This window comes from Haemorhous mexicanus, chromosome 5 (assembly GCF_027477595.1).
Source record: "Haemorhous mexicanus isolate bHaeMex1 chromosome 5, bHaeMex1.pri, whole genome shotgun sequence".
Taxonomy (NCBI): domain Eukaryota; kingdom Metazoa; phylum Chordata; class Aves; order Passeriformes; family Fringillidae; genus Haemorhous; species Haemorhous mexicanus.
In genome coordinates, this window is record NC_082345.1 from 67,470,300 (window position 1) to 67,485,953 (window position 15,654).

At 37.0% G+C, this 15,654-nt stretch overlaps 1 protein-coding gene across 1 annotated transcript in view; it reads right to left on the reverse strand.

The window, feature by feature from the left end:
• The window catches only part of SEMA3A (semaphorin 3A), a 244,878-nt gene extending 244,010 nt beyond the window's left edge, over positions 1–868 (reverse strand). Inside the window, exon 1 of the mRNA XM_059847452.1 lies at positions 765–868. The gene's annotated coding sequence lies outside the window, so the exon portion shown is untranslated. The remainder of the gene's footprint in view (positions 1–764) is intronic.
• Positions 869–15,654: the final 14,786 nt, after the last annotated feature.

A 15,654-nucleotide genomic window follows, 5' to 3' on the forward strand; every position in this document is an offset into this window, starting at 1 on the left:
GTCTGAGGACAAACATTTCGTAGTGAAATGGTTCAATGTACATCAATGTTTGAAACTTATCAAATTAAGTTTAGTTCCTTAAAATGAAAACCAAAGTGAACATCTAATTCATCATTGAAATAGCAGCCTTCTAACTTAGCATATTCTGTTATTTCTGGAGAAATACCAATCCAAGAGTATTTGAAAAGTTAATACAATGTGATACGAAGTACTTTTGTCCTGTCATAATACAATTCACAGCATAGAAAATACTGGCTCATGGCATATCGAAGAAAAAATAACACTAATGTCTTAGTAGCATTTATCTTTGAAATTTATTGGTGTGTCACAAACTGCATTTAGTCCTCTTATTTTCTCCTCCCAGTCAGAAGAGAAATGGGAAAGCTATTTCAAGAGTTTGTGTTTCTTTTTGTAGTAAATATTTTAAAAATGCAAATGGAAAAACTTGCAAAAAAGGGAAGGTCTTTTTAATTGTCCTTTGCTCCCCTCCCCCCCCACCCAGTGCTACATTTTTCCATGTAGCTCTGATGTTTATGTTCATTCTGACTCATATTGGAAGGAAAGGAGGTGCTAATATCCATGATCAAATCAGTTCATAAATTTACTTCACTGCCTTGTCACACCATCAACACTTGTTTTTCCACTGAATTTGTTTCTCATTATTTCCTCTCCTCCACCTCACCCATGAGTGGTTTTAAACAATTGAACAACTTTTGCAAAAACATCCCCATGCAAAAAAGCATTTTAAAAGTAAGGTGGCTTACCTTGTGACAATTCTCCTTCAAAATGGGAGAGTTTTGTCCTTTCTTTGAGCAAGAAACTCTCCTCTGAGGCTCTTCTGTTTCTCTGCCTGTCCTACACTGTGGCTTTAACCTTTGCCATCATTATAATTTCCCTAACCAAGGACTATGATGTCACAACATTTTCATGTTATGATGGACCTCTCTGGGTTCTGGATATAATTACTACTTCCCTGGGTGTAGCTATGCAGTTGTCAAAGAAAAAGAGATAATATAAAAATAAGGAAGCAAACTACACTGCCTAGTTCTTGGCCTATTTTTTCCTTATGTTGATGTTGTTTGAATACCAAAGTCTCTGGTACCTTAACCACTAACACAGGGATGCATTTTGCTATCTGAAGGAATCAGAAAGTAAACAGGTGATTGAGTTATTTCACTTATCCCTGCTGAAACCTCTTATTGGTTGAAACACAAGAAGAACCGGTGTATCTACTGCATCTCATTCTACAGCCTAATCACCTTCTTTCTCTGTTCAGTAGAAATTGAATATTAAAATTAACTACAGTGTAGGTCTAACTGATGATGCAGAGAACATAATGTCTATTTTTCTGACCTTCTTTGTGCCAGTGAATACACTTGCCTGGATAAATGACTTTTGGGTCTATAAGGTCACTGCAAATGGTCTGGCAATAGGAGCTCTGCTCAAAGAAATATTTTATTGCAAGCTTTGCCATTGGAAGGAAGCTGGGCAATCTCTGCTACTTCAGATTTTTAAAGATATATTTCCAAAGCTAATTTCATCTCAGCTGAGGTTGAGGTCTCCCAAAAGAAGAATCCTAAAGAAATCAGCTTCTCAGTCTGCTAAGCAAAATATCAGAGCCAAGGGATCAAGGCTGAAGTCAAAGCTCTGCTCAGGTCAGGAGAGTTTAACCAAGAGTAACACTTCCTCACTGAATGCCACAGACATTTATTTTCCCTGCTGAAGTTCTCCACATCTTCCCCAAAAGCCTTAGATGAGATGACATTTAGTTCAAGCAGCTGTGCAAACTGCCATGCTAACAGTGCTTAATCCTTACTGACGTGCCCTGGCAATGAACACGTGTCTGAGGGCAGCCCTGGTTTGGATAATCTCATGCTCTGTCCATCCCTCTCTGGCCATGCTGAGAGCAGCACAACCAAACACAGAGTGATCACTCACTCCAACAGGGAAAAACATCTCTCTGTGCACCTTCCCCTGCAGTAAACAGAGTCCAGCCTTGGCAGTCACCTGTGGATTGGCTTTGAGTGTAGTCAGAGAGTGGATGTGCCCTGTGTGGCACAGAGAGCTGATGAATTCAGCACCAGCAACCTGGAAACAAAGATCAGGCATTCAGTGCTCCCAGAGCCCCATGAAATGATCCCAGTTTACTTGAGGTGATTTGAGTCACGGGGTATCAGAATGAGAACACCAAACCCTGCAGCAAATGGTCAAGTCCAGAGCCTTAACACCAGCTCTGTGGGTGCCCAGATACCTTTATAATGATGCTGAGCTATCTGAATGCAGCCAGCTGCCAGACAGGGAACTTGGTTTTGCCTGGAAAAATTGCATTTGAAATATGATGCAAGAAGCAAGCTTCACTACCAAGCCTCTGCCTGTTGCATGAGTAGTGGTTTTATTGCTGTAGCACACAAGTCAGTAGGAATTTCTTGGTCTGTCAGCTTGTAGTAAAACTTAGGAATTTAAAATCTTTACTGACCTATTTGAATGTCATGGCCCATGCTTTGTTTATGTTGGGCATTTTCAGATTGATGACTTAAAATACAGAGGGTGGGTGTGGTGAAATGCTCTGCTCCCACTCAGTCATTCCTAAAATGTATGTTCATGCTCAGTTTCTCTGAGGTCCCCCTGGATTTATGTCACTGCAGAAGTGCTCTGCCAGCTCCACAAGCTGAGAACAGGCATCCTGCTCTCAGTTGCACATCCCCTGAGATTTATAGTAACCACTTGGTGGAAGGAACACACTCTCTGACTAACTTCCTTCAAAAGTGATTGCAGAACTTTGCTTCAAGCATTTGATGCCTTGGACTATCTGTCATACTAAAACAAATCCTTCCCCAGATTCCATCCTACCAGTCCTAAGCAAGAACATTGCTGGATGCATTGCACCATATAAAATAATTTGCTTTCTTTGTAAAAATTCTTGCAATAAAATAATGAACATCAGATGTCTACTTTTTGTTAATGTGCTGACACTGCATAAAAAGAATGCTTCAATTCTCAGCCCAGAGCAGCCTTTCCTACTCTTCATGCCACAGACCCACAGAAACCACAATTCAATCCCATATCATGAAACTTTAACTTAAATAGATGTCCATATCTTCTAATGAAATTTCTGTAACCAATGAGCAGATGTAGACACTCAGTCCATCTCAATCCCCTTCTGGAGAAAACTTATTACTAGCAATATTCTCCTTCAGTTGCTCCTTTGCTGACTTCACTCTCTTAAAAAAAGGCTGTAGGGAGGGGATGATTTAATCTCTGGCTTCTCTAACTTGCTTTTCCCCATATTCCTTTTCATCTTGACATTATTTCTGGTGGGAATTCAATTAAGTAATAATCATAGAGTCATAGAAGCATTTTGGTTGGAAAAAGACCTTTCAGATCATTGAGGGCAGCCATAAACCTGACACTGCCAAGCACATCAGGAAACCATATCCCTAACCTAAGCACCCCATAGGGTCATGGAATCATGGAATGGCTTGGGTTGAAAGAAACCTTAAAGATCACGGAGTTTCCATCCCCCTGCCATGGGCAGACACACATTTCTCCAGACCAGGTTTCTCAAAGCACCATCCAACCTTATCTTGAACACTTGAAGGGATGGGGCATCCATGGCTTTTCTGAGCAATTGTTTTTTAAATGCCTCCAGGTATGGTGACTCTGCCCTTTCCATAGGCAGCGTGTTCCAGTGCTTGTCAATGCACTTCTTAACTTTTTTTCTAATACCCAATTTAGGCTTCCCCTGGCGTAACCTGAGACAATTTCCTCTCATTCTACCTTGTTATTTGGGAGAAGAGATTGACCCCCTACCTGGCTGCACCCTCCTTCAGGTAGTTGTAAATATTGATAAGGTCCCTCCTGAGCCTCCTTTTTCTGAAGGCTGAACACTGCCAGCTCCCTCAGCTGCTCCTCATCACACTTGTGCTCCAGACCCTTCCCCACCTATGTTGCCCTTCTCTGGTCTCTATCCAGAACCTCAATGTATATTTTGTCATAAGGGGCCCAAAACTGAGCACAGTTTTCGAGGTGAGGCCTCACCAGTGCTGAGTACAGAACACAATCACTTTCTTGGTCCTGCTGGCTATTGCTGACACAGGCCAGGATGTCACTGATCATCTTGGCCACCTGAGCACATCTGGTTCATGTTCAGCCACTGTTGAGCAGGACCCCAGGTCCTTTTCTGCTGAGAAGCTTTCCAGCCACTCTTATCCCAGGCTATGGTGCCACCAGGGGTTGTTGCGACCCAAGAGCAGGACCAGCCACTTGGTCTTGTAGAACCTCACACAGGTGGCTTCAGCAAATTGTTCCAGCCTGTCCAGATCCCTCTTCAGAGCCTTCTGACCCTGCAGAAATCAGAACTTCCCCAAATGGTGGAAGTGCTGCACATTTAACCTGCAGGGTGTAGTTTGTAATGGGAAAGGAAAGCATTAAGCCACTGATTTTTTTCTGCAGTTTTCCCCTGCAGTTATTTTTCATAACTGTATTACCCAGCTATGTTTGTTCACTGCATAAAGCTAACAGGAGTAAATGTCATGCAAATTTTGTCAATTTCAGTGCTCTATGATGCAATACACAAGACAAACCTATTGAACTGAATCACTTCTAAGGTATGCAAGAGGAAATCTACCATGCACCCGTCCATTTAGGCATGAGACAAACTGAAATCAGTATCAAATGAGGTATGAGAGAAAAGCCAATATCAGCTGGCAAGTTCAATGTGTGTTAAGTGGAATGAGATCTTAAGAGAACTTAGATGCTTAATGGTAGATCCTTTCTCCATTAAGTAAGAGTCACTCAAGGACTCGCTGATCTTCACTAAATATGATAACTTCTTAAAGGTCAAGTTGTTTAAATTATCCCTGACCAGACCATGTAACATTCATGTCTGTATTTTCTTATCAATGCAGTTCCATTGGATTTATTTTCATTATATGGTATTAATCTTATGGACACACAAATGAAATAGTTGTTTCTTTCTTACAGGTCTTACTCTGCCTATTTAATGAGTTTTGAAGGAGCTTGTTATTTTTTCTAGTTTTATAAACTTATTTTCTTTGTCTTCAAAAATATCTAGGCCAAAATTTGAGTTTTCTGAAATATCAATTCTGATAAAATTTGAGGACAAAACCAGTGCAGAAAAACAGCACTTTTTTTCCTATGTGTAATATAAATCTGAGAAATAAGTTTCTTACTTTGTGCTGATGTACATAGCGATTAAATATTATATCTCTTTATATTTATCTCAATATATTATCACAGATAAAACAAAACATGGCAATTAACATACAGGGTTCTTGTTAATAGATTTTATTTTCTGTTTATTTGTTTGTTTTTTTGTGAAAGTAAATAATTTTACAGCCAGAAATTGTTAAAAAATATTGCTGTTCTTTATATTTTTTCCAATGTTGCAAGTTGTTACTGCTGGTCACGGTGCTAATTAGTATATCTTTGTTTCCTTGGACTCTCTCTTTTGTGTGTTATTCCTTCAAAAAATATGGTAGAATTTTTGAAAATAAATCATCGTTTTGTTCTAAATTCATTCAGTGTCTCTCATATGATCCCAAAAAAAGTATAATCTTCAGTTCTTTTAAAAAGTGGTCCGTCCCAGTATAGAGACAAAAATCTCTATATATTCCCTATTTCAGTGTTGATTTTTTGAAAACTCATGGAATTACATTATTATGCTCTAAAAATTATGCTGTAAACTTAATGCAATAGCTATAAGTGGGGATAATTGTCTATTTAAGGGGATATTTTTAATCTCAGAAATACAAAGATCAGTGTACAACTAATATTGAAAGTTAAAATGTGCTACTAATGCCCTGAGGGACATCCATGGGATTGAAGGAGGACAGGATGTGCAAAGTGGATAAACACAGGCGTTTTACACTGAAAAATATTTCTGTGATGGTAAGCTACAATTTAGCCTAGAGTTTCACTAGGATCTTATGAGTCACACTAAGCTGCTTTGTAAGACTTGCAACTTCTGCTGCAAACCACAAGCTGGCATTTTTTCCTGCAGAAATTGCATAATTACTGAGTCCTGCCATGATATATCACGTGATTTTCATATTCTTGAGGCCATTCCTTGAAAAATTGGAGAGATTTTTAATGCATGGTTCACTGGATTGAAAGTATTTTCCGTTAATATGCTAAGTTCCTCCAGGATTTTGTTACTAATTTTTATTGTAGTAGTAAATTATGTAATAAATGAGGGGTTTACTGTCTTTTTACTGACAATGTCTGAGAATAAGCAAGGTTAAAGAACAATGCTAAAAATATCATCACATGGCATATGGGATGGGGCAATACTTAATCACAGGACAAGTTTTGTAGTGTAATTAGAGTTAATTGGTTTTCTTGACATTAGAAACTCCCCCTGTAAAATGAAGATAAAAATATTAATTTTTCTGATGATGAAGGAAAGTAAGTTCTGCTGTTGAAAATTAAGGCATCATCCTTCTCTTTAGTGGAAAAAAAGTCTTTATACATGTTAAACTATTCTCCATATATATTACTCTCTGCTTCAGCATTTAATAAAATAGCCCTTGGACTCCAGACAAAAATGTGGTGTTTGTAGCACACAACAATGTCTGGTTTTGTGCAGAAAAACAACAAAAAAAAGATCATTACTCTACTCATGAGTAACCAAAAATTTAGATAGATTATGTTTTTCATTCATCCACAGAAAAACTTGGAGGAAAGGATTAGGCTTATTTCTAGAAACAAATGTTTGTTTCATTATTCAAAGATTTCAAAATTCTTTCACCATACCTAGAAAATATGTACTGCATCATATTTTAAAAGTGACTTTTGTTCTGAGCAAGTTTTTTCTGATTTTTATAAAATATTGCAGTAGTCGCTTGAACTATTTTAATGATTTTATAATTTTTCTGCCTTCTGCCTTTTTACACTATTCTGGTGGAACAATTTCTCCATCCCAGTGGTACTAGGCTAAGTGTTTTAAAGATTTTCTTGAATTCAAATATAAAATGTAAATGAGACCCTTAACTAAATCACAGATGCAAATAACATCCAGATGGATCAGTACATGTATTCCATAAACAGTCCCTATCTTTGTAATGCGTTAAATTAAAATCCTGGATCCAGCATTCAGTAAGTGGAAGTTTCAATCTCCTGAAATCCTTATTTGGATCTGATCTGCATGGCTGATGTCCATCTCTAGTCAAAAATCTCTTTGCCCAGAGGAAAATGATTCCCACTGTAGTCACAAATAGTTGCACATGTTTCCATGGGTGCCTGTCAAGCCAAAAGTTTGCTCAGGCCATTGCTCACTGACAAGAAGCAACTTTGTCAGTGGGAAAAATATACAGATCTCATGCTGAAATTGTTTACTGAATAAAATATTTTAAGGCCTGGCATGCCTGGAGTGCATATGGAATGAGCATCTGTATGTTTATATGCACATGCTTATGTTTGTATACGGTTTCCAGTTCTAATATATATTTTTTAAAAAAAGAGATAAGAACTGAAAGTTATATATCTGGCATCATCAACAGCAAGGATAAATGACCACTCCAGACTAAAATTTCAATTGCTGTCAATATTGAAAGACATTTTGCACAAATATACCTTAATTTTATGGATGTATGTACGTGCACATGTGTTGTAGAAACAGAATCCATAGAAATATATAAAACATTTGTAGAACTGTAGAATTTGATAGGACAGAGATTTCTTATTCAAATGTACTGTTATAGAATCAAAGTCAGTAGTGGAAAGAGTCAGCAGTGTTAGAGCCAAAGGGAGAGACCCAGCAACAAAAACAATGGGAGGTGAACAGGAGTTCCACTGACAGTGGAGACAAATGTGTCTTGGCAGCAGCAGAGAGCAAAGTAAGGGGCAAACAACAGAAATTACAGCTTGGGAGGCTCAGCCTCAACTTCAAGAGAAAAAAAATGTCCAGTTTTCCAATAAATATCATGTTCCATGATATTTATTGAAAAATGTCTGCCAGGTATCCCACCTTGAAACAAGCACCACACTGATACAATAACTCATGTGGATTAAAAAGGCTTAGCTATGGATATTAATTAGCAGAACAAGAGGCAACTGTTGTTTTCCAGGTCAGTAACTTATGCCCATTTCTGAAAATACTAATGGGATTTCTCCAACAAAATTTAAGAGAATTGACCAATAGTAATTTACACTATGTGACTTCCCCAGGAGAATCTCTAAAATTTAGTTTCTCTTTGATGAATATTGTAATGCTAAAAAGAGTAGGGCAGCTCTTAGGAATTATTGTCTGTATCAGCACCTTGGATTCCATTGTCTGGTTCCACTAGTTAGCTCTCCCATTGCTCAGTTTCTTTGATCAGAAAAGATTTTCAATCCTAAATGTGCCAAAAATGTACCTGAATGTAATAACAATCATTTAACCCAGAGGGTTATAATAGAAATATAATTACAAGTAAAAATAAATAGAATTCATTTTAGTATTCAAGTACAATGTCAGAAATTATTTTAATTTTTTTGTTCACTGTGTTCTGTACCAAAACAAATTATGAAATATTTTCTTGATTATTAATTTTAATTTATTCATTTGAAAGCACTTGCAAACATTCTTTATGGTCCATTTATTGTCTTATGTAATTCTCTGCACTGTTGCATCCTTTATTTCAGAAGGGAGAATGATCTTGTATTTGTGAGATGCAGGCTCAAACACTTTAAGGCACTCCCAAAAGTTTCCTCTTTTACTTGGCTTCTGCCAGAAGATTTCTAAATGTAAATGTAGGTGCTTTAAAGCATGCCCTGATTGCTTCATGATGAATAACCACAGATGACTTGACCACAGTTCTACTTGCTTAGGTACTAATTATAGATGTCTGGCTGAAATACGCCCAACATTTTGGGTTAGCAGGGGAGGAGCTTGGCTACTATTCTGACAGGTGCTGGAATAAGACTTGAAGACTGACAAACAGGAGTAATTTAGGGAATTAATGGCTGAAAAGGTTGACTGTAGCTATTATTTGCTGTGGTTTTCCACCTGTAAAATAGAGAAAATAGTATTTCTTAGGAAAGAACTCTTTGAAGTATTATAAAGATGTGCTGGTTTTGCAGGCCACTGTGATTTTCTTTTCTGGAAGGTGTTCTATATGGTGAGAAGAAGTCATTACTTTCTTGTCTGCTATTCAAGGCAGATGCATAGTTAATCATGAATCCCATACTTTCATCTTTCAACCCAAATGCAGCAAAAAATATTTTTTACTTGCCTTCAGTTTAACAAGCAAAATTACTGATTTTTAAATGAACTATGTGAGCCCGTGCCTAAATCCTGCATCCACCACCTAACTGAAAGGCTGGTTCACAGGACCCTAACAGATCTGTTTCCTTCCTAGCCACTCTGCATGAGTATTCTTAAAAAGTCAGTGCACATTTTTAAAATGTCACTGCACTTTTACATGTCAATGAACCTTGGTTTGTGCTTCTGCCATACTGATCCTAAGGAGAGCCTGAACTTAGTTTTGTGATATATTGGTTTTGTGATGATGACAAGTTACAAGTCTATTTTAATTTACTTCACTGTTTGGTAAATTTTAACACTTCATGCTCATGGCCTAGTGAAAACAAAGCAAAGAAAAAGTACTATTCCTAGTTAAGAAAAGTGAAAAATTAATAATCTTCCAACTATCAGTTTCCAAAAATTATCAAGAAATATCTCTTCATATAAAGTAAATACTCAAATGTGTCCTCCTTCCATTTCTTTTATGAAAACTCCAAAGAACTTCCACCCAAAGCAAAAATAAAAAAAATCTCCTATTGTCTTCTTATTTCTTAGTACTGCTTTATTGGTAACTTACGTTGAAGAAGCACTTACACTCTCAAGAAGTAGCACTCGATATTTTTTTACTCCCAGCTCTACTTTGGGAGGCAATTGGCTGTTTCCTACTTGAAACTGCTAGAGAATTACTTGAAAGGATGTTTAAGAATAAGCATTTCAGCAACTGAAGAGAAAATTAACCATATACAGTGAGATATTTTATTTTACTTGAATTTAAAGAGGAAAGGGGAACTACAAAATAATTTGGTGTTCTTGCCAGAAAGGAAAGGGTAAAATAAACTGTAGAATATACATTGAAATATCCTTCTTGCTTCATATAAATAGAACCAAAAAAGGAAATGAAATATCTCCATCACTTCCCTAATTTCTGAAATTCAGATACCTTTCATGTGTTAATAAAGGAGCTGCCTGTGCTGAGAGCCAGTCCTTTCTCTGGGCTGGAGCTGCCATGCTGAGCACCAGGCAGCAGCACGTCTCTCTGAACCTGTCTTATGACCCCAGCCTATGAAGAAATTCCTAAGAAACACTTGATCAGATAGGAAGAATGTTTTCAAGCAATAATCATGCAAAGGTTTCCCAGATGGATGATTTTGTGCCATGAATAGAACACTGTGGGGCATTGTTTTTTTTTTTTCAAATAGCTTTTATCCTTTCTCTTTTTTTTTCACACAGTTGTCTTTTATTTTATTTCCTTGCAATGTTGGTGGTAGGAATTGCTGTAGGCCTCACAGGGAACCAGCCAAATCAGAGCTTCATAAAATTCTGTGTACAGGCCTAAGCCTGCCTGCATACCCTGCTAAGCTGAGCTCAGGGCAGCTGTGTTACCTACAGCCAAGCTCTTTTTCACCAGTAATTCAAATCAGAACATAATCTGATGTGGGATATACCAACACAGCAATGCACCATCCTCTTTGAGCTACCTCAGGAGCTGGAAAGAATACAGGTGTTGCTCATAAAGTTCTCTTCCCAGCTGATATAACCGATTTCTCACCTGCCTACCAGTTAGCCTAGCCAGAAAGCAATGTTAAAGCACCTCTTCTACCCTCTGCATCCTAATATCTTTGAATGTTGTGGAACAGCACAGAACTCCTGTAAGTGTGTCCACCACCTGAGCTCCTGGATGCAGTCAGAGCTCCCTTGAAGACAGTAAAATTTTAGGAATAATATCAATAAAGAATTTAACCAAGAAGGAAGAGAAGGGAACATTATACTCTTGTTTGATCTATTCCCTTTTTCCTTGCCCAGAAATAACTGGAGTGAAAATGTTGATAAAGGAATCGGGCTTGTGTTCCGTGCCTGATTTCCAGCAGCAATACAAACTGGAAGCCACCCATCTAGCTGATGCACAAAGACCACTAACCATGTACTCAGTAACACATTTCCAGTTTTTGCTGCCTTTTTGGATTATTTCAATGGTGCAGCTCAAGACAGCTGCAATCAGTGCCTAAGGAGTTACAGCTGTTCATCATGGATGTGTCAAGAAGAGGGTTTGGAGCTTGTTTCCAGGGGTCCTACTGTGTAGAAGGCTGGCAAGGGCTGTGGAAAAGAGAAGGTAGTGAAAAGAATTTCTATAAAGCTTTTTCCATAGCTGTGGCTTTGGTCACATGTGGTGAATAGTTGAGGTGATTTTTTGTTGGGCAGCCTGGGCATTTTCATGGCAACTAACAGGCAGTCAGCATTTCAGAGATGGTGGCTAAACTATTGAGGGGTTTGTTTTTCAGCCATTTTCCTTGATATGTCTTATAAGGTCAGGCATGGAAGAATGTTTGTAATCAAATAGTTCATGCTTTACATTTGCTGTTTCAGGCTCCCAGCACCTGAGGCTGAGTCAGATTTTCAGTCAAACTCATAATTTTGGGGAAAGCACTATTCAAAGACGTGTGGGTAAGTATAATAGGCTGATGAAAGGGAACTTCCCAATTTATTAAGAGAGAAAGAGAAGGTTCTTTTCTTATCCCAAATAAGCCAATGACTTTGTTTTAATTTTATCATGGTGAAGAAGGCCCAGTGTTTTTTTGCTGCTGACCTTTAAGATCTCAAAAGCAACATTATTTGCAACTCTAGGCAGTTACCATGGTGCAGTGGACTTATTTTTAGCCAATAGCTGGATGATTAGGCTTGGCAGAGAATGATATAGGTATATGGTGACAGAAAACTTCTCACATGGGATTTGTCCAGAAATCTACTGGGTATCTTTTTTTGTGCAAATGTAAATTGCCTTTATGTGATTCTATTTTCACTCTGGTCTTCTGTGGTTGCCTGAAACACGAGTGACCAAATTGAAAACAAATTAAAAAAATGATATTGCTACATTGTAAGGAATTTTCATTTCTACAGATAAGTGTAGAAGATATACATTGACAATTTTAATACAAATTAAATGATGCACAGATTATGAGATTTTTTTCCATATGGCACCCACACAGTGCAGTTTTATGGAACTAGCTATCCAGCTGCATCAGTTTATGGGAGGTGTATATGCCTACGACTTCTCTTGGTGCTGAACATATTTCATGTCTTACCTCCCACCACTGTGGCAAAGGTAAACAAAGCAGGATTTAAAAGATAGATGAGGATGAATGAATCCAGCAGTCTTTGTGTCAACCAAAGCCAGAAGATAGAGAGGAAGTGATATGTAGCAACAGGAACCTCATGGAAATTCCTGACAGTTATGCCATTCTCCCACAGATTTTACAAATGTTTTGGATAATCCTTAGTGCCATTATGACAGGGACTATACACATGAATGCAGATGATGTCTAACAAATGTCTTTCCTCTCTCCTCCTCTGTGTGTGTATATATGCACATTCATACATATAAAATTACAATCTTCTCTTAAACAGAACTTTTATTGCAAGACATATCCTAAGGAGCTTCATGAACCATAAAATGTGACAACAAAGCAAATAGGTACCATGTGCTCTACACAGTCATGGGAGAGACATTTACAGGCACTCAGGGATCACAGTGATATACCTGCATGGATTCAGGTTATACCAAGCATGAAGAAACTCTAGAATTGTTAGAATAGTTATGTGCATTTTCAATGCCTATTTCATATATAAATTCCCCATATGCCAAGACCTTAATGTGATTTAGGAACAGTTTTTTCTAATGGCTACGTGACTGAAAGGGGGAAAAATAGCAGTTTCTAGGCTTTTGGAAGTGGATTGGGGAAAATGTTAATGAAGAAGATTCATGGAGACTGATGTTAGAGAGAAAGGCAATTAAGGCTGGCCTCAAGCTATGTTCAGCACCAAGAGACAGGCAATGTAGGCATATAAACCTCCTATAAACTGAGGCAGCTGGAGAAGCAGACCCATAAATCTGAAATCTGGCTGGCACTGTGTTGGTTTCCCATAAAATGCTGCTACCTGTTCAGGTATGGCTGTAATAGGCTCATTGAACCACCTACATGCATCCCCCAAAGTTCTTACCATGAGAAACAGTGTGTACCAAACATTCATATACGCATGCTAAAATAATATTAATAAAATAAATAGAGGAGAAAATGGATCAGAAAATATCTCTCCTTCCACAAAGTAAAAATTTACTACAGAAGGGGAGGGAAAGCACAGGGAAATTTTTGGTTACCTTTAAAAATATACTGTCTTAACAGTTCCCTATCATAATCAGTTTATACTCAGTTCATTGTAACCAGGTTAATTGTGTGAAATATTATAGGAGAGTTAACTTCTGAATGTGCTTTAATAACATACAGTAAATGCTGTCCTTAGTAAAACTTAGTAAACTTATGAATGAAAGCAAACAAGAGATTCAGAATCAACATCTAACTTATCTGAAACCTAAAGAACAAAACTTCAAAATGTTCTTTCTTTTTCCCTTATCAATAAAACAGTTTCTTATCAAGATGCTTATTCTGGGGAAAAAAAGATATTCTACCTCTGGAAAAAAAAAAATTTTTTTGCAAAACTCATTAGAAACTTAAATTTTCATTGTATTTTTTCAGTAAAATCAGAGATGTTTGCAAAATCAGATTAAATTTTTTTATTGTTCTTTGTTTGAACAAAGGGGGCTTTATTTTTTATATCTGATTCTGTATCTCAATTTGTTGTTGTTTTTTTTTTTTCAAAAGGTCTTTGCAATTTACAACTAATGTAGAAATGGAAATATTATTTTATTGGATGTTTTTTGGCCAAAACTGATGAAAGAATTCTTGGTTAGTGTGGGAGAGATTTAGAGGAGAAAGAAGAGAAGGTCAGGAAAATTAACGAATGTTGAAAGAGGTTACAAAATGAGAAAATGAAAATTTTAACCTCCTGCAGGAATAAAATCAAATATGGTAGTGCATTGATGATTTGGGTTACAATTTCCTTATGCATGCAAAATGGAAATAGGCGAAGTACAAAATGTGCACCCAATTTCTGGAAGAAGTTTGCAAAATCATTAACTGTGCACTAGCAAGCTGCCAACAACAAATGAGCCCAAGACCATAAATACAATTTTTGTGTTGAATTATTTGACTAGTTAAATTCAATAAATCTTTAAATCATACCTTCCTTCTGAGGTATCTTTTATTGTGTGCTTTCACATTCATGTAGCTTTATTGATTGTATCTTCTTCACTGCCATATGTTAAATTGCAAGCAGTAAAATTGAAACATTAAATCACATTCCTTTCCTTTCATGTGTCACTTACCTATTGGGAACATATGTTACACTGGCACAATAAAACTGGCCCTGAAGGCGTAGTCTGTGTACGCAAGGCTGTGAAAATGGAGGCGTATAAAAATGTCCCAGTGTCCTACCTGAACATTAAGCTTCAATAAAATAAAATTATAAATATTTCAAACGTAAAATATGACTTGTAATGATGTAGTAACAAATTCTCTAGAGTCCATGGCTGTAAAAGGAATGCAGAGGATATCTGCAGCATGTGTCTTCCAGCAGATTTTACCACCCCACCTATGGTGCAGGTCACAATATTTCCTTGAAAGGGCTTAACTCAGACACTCTTCCCATTCAGTTGAAGTTTTTGATTTTTTGCCACATTAACCTAGCTAATATTTCTTCTTTATATAATGCCTTTTTTTTTTTTTGCTAATCTTCTGAGACAACTGAAACCTACACAAAGAAAATTAATAATAATATCAATATGTTTTAAAATAATATCTGATACCTATCTAATTGATATTAATGTATAAAATATTCACTTATGCCTCCCTTAGAACTAGACCAATTGGTTATTTCTTAGACAAAGGCTGTTGAACTACATAACAATTCTGATAAAATAATTCCTTAAGACTCTTATCTTTATAAAGAGCTAGAATAGATAAAAATCTAGTTTTTAGTCAGCTTTGTTCCCTACTCATAAGCACCAGATGATCCTCATACTAATGTCTCAATACTTTGATTATAAACTTATATTGTACGATGTACAAACTTAATAAAAGGAAGTGAAAATTGCAGAATTTGGGGGTTTAGCAGCATGCCTATTTCAGAAAGTTTTGCTTATTTTATTTCTTCCCTCTTGTCTGGCCTTGGCAGAGATTGTTCAGTAGTGAGCAGAAGCATGGCATGGAACTTTGAAGAAAGTGAAGAAAATATTTTTTATAGCTGAATGTTAAGTTTGCTGAAACCAGAGAGCATATAATTGTCAAAACCACACTGGAACAAACTCACCTATTCTTGCTAAAAGTGCCATGGGGTTTTCATTTCACAACTGGTCCATGGGACATTACAGTTTATTGTTTGTTTCATTGCAAAAGGGTGTGAAATACTGAGATTGAAAGTAACTTTAATTTCATTTCCAAAAGAAAGAACAAAGTTTAACTGATATTTTCTAGAGCATGAGTCCAACAAAACAGCTGGAGTTTCAATGAAAGGGACTT